The 7023-nt window shown below is 35.5% G+C and overlaps 1 pseudogene; it reads left to right on the top strand.

The window, feature by feature from the left end:
- LOC107709343 (neuromedin-U receptor 1 pseudogene) overlaps positions 1–5782 on the top strand; it is a 10369-nt pseudogene extending 4587 nt beyond the window's left edge.
- Positions 5783–7023: the final 1241 nt, after the last annotated feature.

Genomic DNA, 7023 nt, shown 5'->3' with positions numbered 1-7023 from the left:
TCTAATGTGAGTTTGAATATTATTTTGCATTATCTTTATAGCCATAGTGAAAGCAACAATAGATATTTTACCTCAGATCTTGAAAATAAATTAAAGCAAACTTGTACGTTAAAACTGTGAACTCACTGCGAACCAACACGTGTATTCCATAACAAAGATGGTATCAGTCCATTCACATTTGAATCATCTCTTTTTCCGTGTCCACTTTTCTTTTCTACACACTCGCCATGTTTTTGCTGTCACATCGTATCTACACTGGACGCGACAAAGCATTGCAAATCATTTGAACGTTGTGTCAGTAGGCTACTTTATAAATAGAACGAGTCAGCAGTTTACTGTTGGGGATTTGTCTTGTCGCGCCGCATCCAAGACAGCATCACTGATTATAACGAGTTCTATTGTATTTTATTGCGTAGTGCTGCGTCGCTCGCGTCCGGTGTAGACACGATGTAAGTTAATGTAGCTTTCTGATGCTGCGTTTGAATTTTCATGTCACATTATTTGAAATTAGCACGGGCCAAACTTTTATCTCTCATGGGCCGGATGTGGCCCGCGGGCCGCCTATTGAGGAACCCTGTCTCCAACCCAAAAATAGCAGAAAAATAAGTACAAACATACATTTCTCTAGTCTTGGTACTGTATTTTTTGTACACTCTAAAAATGCTGGGTTGTTTCAACCCAACTTTGGGTCAAATATGGACTAACCCAACTTTTGGGTTAAAAATTTAGTTTAAAAATGTAACCCAATAATTGGGTTAGTCCATATTTGACCCAAAGTTGAGTTGAAACAACCCAGCATTTTTTAGAGTGTACCTATTTTTTTGTTATTTTCCGGAACTACTGGGACAGTGATAAAGAAAAACACATAATGCCTGAGTCTGTAAACAGGACGTTAAAGGGATAGTCCACCCAAAAATGAAAATTACCCCATGATTTGCTCAGGCTTAAGGCATCCTAGGTGTATATGACTTTCTTCTTTCAGACAAATCCAATCATAGTTATATTAAAAAAATGTCCTGGCCCTTCCAAGCTTTATAATGGCAGTGAATGGGTCTTATTTTTCAATAGTCCAATAAAGCGCATCCATCCATCATAAAAAGTGTCCCACACGGCTCCAAGGGATGTTAATAAAGTCCTCCTGAAGCAAATCAATGCATTTTTTAAAGAAAAATATCCATATTTAAAACTTTATAAACCGTAATCTCTAGCTTCCGCTAACTGTCGTACTCACGTTCACGAGAGAGTGGCGTTCCAGCGGATGACGTAGGATGTAGGCGTAGCACAAGCTCTGGTGAGATGTGATGAACGTGGAAGTGCAAAGGAGAAAGCAAAACAAAACGAGGATTTTGCAAAGAAAAATTTCGGAGGATTTTGATATAAGGCAAGAGGAGCCTGGTTTTCCAGAAACGTTGCTTCCTTTGCTTCTGTAAACAAAACTTGGTTCACGCGAGAGTCGAGACTATCATTTTCTCACTGGAGCTTATGTTACGCCTACGTCATCCGCTGGAACGCCGCTCTCTCTTGAATGTGCGTACAACAGTTAGCGGAAGCTAGAGATTACTGATTACTAATCAGAATCTAATTAAAATACTAATAAAATTGGAAGTACAATCTGGGCTGTCTTTTTCTGTCAATTCTTCAATAGGTAGATCTTGTCATTTATAAAGGCTGAGGTCAGGGATCTTGGGCTTAAAAAGGTTGGCGACCACTCAGTTAAAGGAATAGTTAACAAAAAAATATGTAAATTCAGGCTATCTAAGATGTAGATGAATTTGTTTCTTGATAAAAACATCACAATAATCCACACCACTCCAGTCTATCAGTTAACATCTTGTGAAGCGAAAAGCTGCTTGTTTATGTGAAACAAATCAATAATTAAGGCGTTTTAACTTTAAACCTTAAACTTTAAATTTCTAGGAGAACTATTCCTTTAAACAACTGAAGTAGACTTATGTTGCAATATTTCCACAGATGAATAAGCAACATTGCATGCTTGTGATACATACTTGTGTAGTCGATGTTATTAATCTTGTGAACATTAAAAAAAAGAATGTTAACCCAAGGTTTAGAAATGTAGAAATCATAAAACCTAGCAATCCAGTATACAGTATGAGCAGTGTGAAAAAGTGTTAATAGCAAACTGCCAGTGTTCATTATTCAGAGCTGAAAAACTCAAGTATTCTTTTCTAAATATTATGCCAGCAAAAGAAATAAAGAGTCAAATCCCAGCTTTTTTAAGTATGACACATTCTTGTCCAGTGCGTGAGGTTGTGCAATTGTAGAAACCTCAAGGAACTTTGTTAATAATCTGTGCTGATAAACAGAAAATCCTCATCTGTGCTTTATCAGCCTCATGTCATGTTATTGTAAATACAAAGGGGATCTGATTTAGTAATAGCGTCAGTCTACATCTGGCTTATTGTAATAGCTCGTCAGCACTACGCTGTGTGGCCATCCTCAACAAATTTCAACATTTACTTTGATACTGAGATACAAAATATCTCTTTGGTTTTGAGACTTTAGTGTTTGCAACTTTACAGATCTTCTTTATGCACCAAGAGCTTGTAACACTTCAAAGAGAAAGGAAAAATTGAAATCGCATCATATGACCCCTTTAAGATCTAGTCATGTATTCTCAAGTTCATAAACACTGTCAGTAGAGCAGATGCGCGCCAAAAGTAACAGTTATTTTATAGATTTAAACACATTATACGTGTATCTGGACACTTAAAGCACACTTAAATGTGTAATTGTCATTGCATTAGATAACACAATAGTGCCATCTACAAACAAATGATGTTAGAGCTTTTCCCAGAACTAACGTCACTATTCATAGCCTTTTTTGCAATGAATATTAAAGGAATAGTTCACCCAAAAATGATATTTTGCTGAACATTTACTCACCCTCAGGCCATCCAAGATATGAGTTTGTTTCTTTATCAGAACAGATTTGGAGAAATGTAGTATTACATCACGTGCTCACCAATGGATCCTCTGCAGTGAATGGGCGCCGTCAGAATGAGAGTCCAAACAGCTAATAAAAACATCACAGTATTTGTTTAGAATGGTTTTTACTTGCAAACAGTGGTTGATCTGTGAATATTTCTCTCCTGATTCAGAGCAAGATGAAGAGAGAAATATTATGGATAGGGGACTTGGATAGGGTATTTTAGATGGAAACAACGGTCCGAAGTTGAAAAGTCTTGATAAATTTGTTTCTTACATAAAAGCAGCTTTTCTCACAAGACATTAATTAATGGACTGGAGTGGTGTGGTTGACAACATGTTTCTGTGTTCCTATGTTTCTGTGTGTGCGCAGTGCAAACTGCGTTCTCTCTCTCTCTCTCTGTGTGTGTGTGTCAATGAAAGCAGCACATTAATATAGAACGTTGATTAAACTGACTTGGAACTACCTGTGCATTAAACGATCTAAATTTTAATGCATACCTGCCAGCCAATCAGAATCAAGTATTCAGACATAAACCATCCTGTATAACCTCATGTCTTCACGCTTCAGAGAAATGTTCCGTGAGGTGGTGTGTCAAAAAGACCATCGTCAGCTCTCAATAAGTAAGGTCACATTACGTAGTGTTGTTTCTGCCTCTTTTTCTGCCTCCAACTCTGTCTCTTTTTCTGTCAAATTCAACCCTCGTGGGCTGCCACACACTCTCTAGAAAATACCAGAGTATTCTGCTCAAGTTATTTTATGCAAATACTATATCACTCATAGTTGCGCTGTCAAAGTATTCAATACTGTATATACAGTTAAGTTAATGAGTGCTCACGTAATCAAGTTAACATTCAGAGATACTGCATTAATAGGCAATATATACACACAGATACAAACACACTACCATTCAAAAGTTTGGGGTCAGTACGATTTTTTGTAATTCTTTTTTTATGGAAGTCTCTTGTGCTCACCAAGGCTTGGTTAAGAATACAGTAAAACAGTAAGATTGTGAAATATTATGTAAAATATTTTTGAATATATTTTAAGATGTCATTTATTCCTGTGATCAAAGCTGAATTTTCAGCATCATTATGCTCAAGGAAATTTTTTTTTATTATTATCAATCTTGAAAACAGTTGTGCTGCTCCATATTTTTGTGGAAACCGTGATACTTTTATTTCAGGATTCATTGATAACAGCATTTTAAAAAAAGAAGTAGTTTATAAATGTCTTTACTGTCACTTTTGGTCAATTTAATGCATCCTTGCTGAATAAAAGTATCATTTTCTTTCAATCAATCAATCAATCAATAATAAAAAAGATTACTGACCCTACATGTTTGAACAGTAGTATGAGTGCACCTAGATTTTCACCCATCACCCTAATTTTGCACAGTATGTAAGCACTTTAAATGCTATTTTGCCAGGTTTTTCAGTGTCCACATTATGAGCACGTCTCTTTACACTGTAATGTCCAAACAGGACGAACATTTCAAATCTCATATAAAACACTTTTATTATAAAGAAGTTTTTGATTGTTATCAATGTTTTATTGTGCATGTAAACACACTTAGTGATGTCATCAAATATAATTTGCTTTAAAAATTCTAAGCCTTTCTTTAAAAATTAAAATGTAAAAAAAAAAAAAAAAATTATATCAAGTAAGTTAGATTTTTTTAGATATTGGAAACAAATGAGTCAGTGCCACATGGGCAGCACTCTGACATATGGTTCACATGTGTCTCAGGTCCTGACTCCAATTCTTTTCCTGGTCCTGTTCCAATCCTCTCAATCTGTCCTGTCTCTCCTCCTACTGTCCTGTCTAATAGAAGCCCAGAAATATAACTTTAAAAGAAGTTGGTCAGTTAGTTCGTATATTTCTTCTCCGCAAATGTAAATAGTTCCATAAGAAGCCAAAGCATCAAGTTTTATGTGTCACCAAGCAACACACAGACTGAAAGTCAGACTGGAACAACGTATGCAAGTGGAGTGGAGCGACAGAGATTCCCCATTTCCCTCTGAAAAACACTGATGCTCTGATTTCCAATAAAACAGCTCCTGGCTCCATGTGCTCCGCTTCCACGCAGCACTGAACACAGAGTCTGAAACACAGCAAGCACTACAGTGAAACACCGTCATACTAACTGACTATTCTTACAGTGCCGCATAGCCAGTCAAACGTACAATAAATGACAGAATGTTAAAATATATCTAAGTTGATATATACTGTATAGATGTAAAACGTTTCGAAATTTCGTATCTCTGTGACTATGTGATGACGTTATATATATATATATATATGAATATGTTTATATTTGTTACAGGTTCTACATGTTTAAAAAGTACCGTTCCTTATACTATTGAGCCGTTCAATGACACACAATGATCCACCACATATAAGACAACTCGTCACGGACACTACGTCCATGTTTTTATACAGTCTATGGTTTAGATGAAGCTACACCACAAGATTAGTATAACATGATTTTTTTTAAAAAGACAAGATTTGAAAATGGCAGAGACTTTTTTCAAAAACATTAAAAAATCATGACCCTAAATGTTTGGACGGTAATGTAATGTTTTACAAAGAAATCTCTACTCACCAAGACAGCATTTATTTGATCAAAAATACAGTAAAAACTGTAATATTCTGAAATATTACGTTTTAAAATAACAGTTTTTTTTTTACTTTAATTTATTTTCAAATGTACTTTATTCCTGATCAAAGCTGAATTTTCAGCATCATTACTACAATCGTTACCTGCTTAAGAAATCATTATGCTGCTTAAGAAACATTTCTGATTATTGGATTTCAGGATTCAAAGAGAAATAGAAAGTACAAAACAACAGCATTTATTTGAAACATTCTGAAAGTCTTTACTGTAATTTTTGGTTAGTGTAATGCATCCTTGTAGAATAACAAACTATGTCTTGTAAAACACACTTGTGTATGACGCAGAGTATAATTGAGGGCGATTGTAAATCTCACATTTTTCCAGTAACCAAGCAAGTTTCCCATCATCCTCACTGACTGTAAAATCTACTATAATGACAGCAAATTTCGTATCTCTGTGACTATGTGATGACGTTATATATATATATATATGCATAAATAAACCTTTTAAAAAAAAAAAAGAGAGAAAACTGCACTCATTTTTATAAGCTATGAAATGTGAAATTTAATATCACTCCATTTCACAAGCAGGATAATTAAACCAAGATTGTAATTTGAATAAACTGTTCAAATCTGATTGGATATATCGGAAGATTAATCTATTTAATCTTCCGATATATCTATTTAATATATCTATATTCATATTCAAATCCCTTCATTTCAGCCTAACCCTTTTACATTCAGGTTATTGTACATATTTGGAAGTTAAAACATGCAGCTAATACAGATTTAGAAAAGTTGCACTTTTGCCGTAAAGCATCGATGAGTTCACACCACAAAGTTTTGATCATTTATACTCTTTCATATAATCATGCTTCATTCTGAGTAACATGTTTGCTTCATGCACTGTAATGAATGTGAATGTTGTCTGATAAAGCACCAGTCACGTCTCTTATGTGCTTTGCATTTTGATACATTTGTGAAACAGTCATTAACTACCCAAGCTCATTCACACATTTATTGTCAGTTACGCTAGAGTTTTCATCGTTCCTGATGAAATAAAGATGATTAGATGCGCTGGTGATGTGTCTTACTCAAGGGAACAAGAGTTCTGGAGAAACTTCACATCTCTTTATTTTATAGATCACTGCTACTTAATAGCCCAGATTACCAGCTTCTGGCCTTTTACTAGCTCTGTTTTCAGCACGTCGTTCTAGTCCATGTTGCTTTAAATGCTAATGAGCTCTGCCCACCCCGCCCCTCTCTTCTGTGGGGTGAGGACTGACGAGCAGTACTGTTTGTTTACTTTAGCCGGGAAACTTGCTAACTAGCACATTAGGAAAGGCGATTTGCAAAGATTCATAAAAAACCTTATACTCACTTCTTCTGTAGATGAAGCTCGATCACGAATGATTCGCGCGAACATAGACGCATTTAGGCAGATCGGGGATCGGCGCATT

The sequence above is a fragment of the Sinocyclocheilus rhinocerous genome, unplaced genomic scaffold, assembly GCF_001515625.1.
Source record: "Sinocyclocheilus rhinocerous isolate Xijiao unplaced genomic scaffold, SAMN03320098_v1.1 scaffold2341, whole genome shotgun sequence".
Classification (NCBI taxonomy): Eukaryota; Metazoa; Chordata; class Actinopteri; order Cypriniformes; family Cyprinidae; genus Sinocyclocheilus; species Sinocyclocheilus rhinocerous.
The sequence above is the reverse complement of the archived record's forward strand: the minus strand, read 5'-3'. Positions and strand labels throughout refer to the sequence as shown.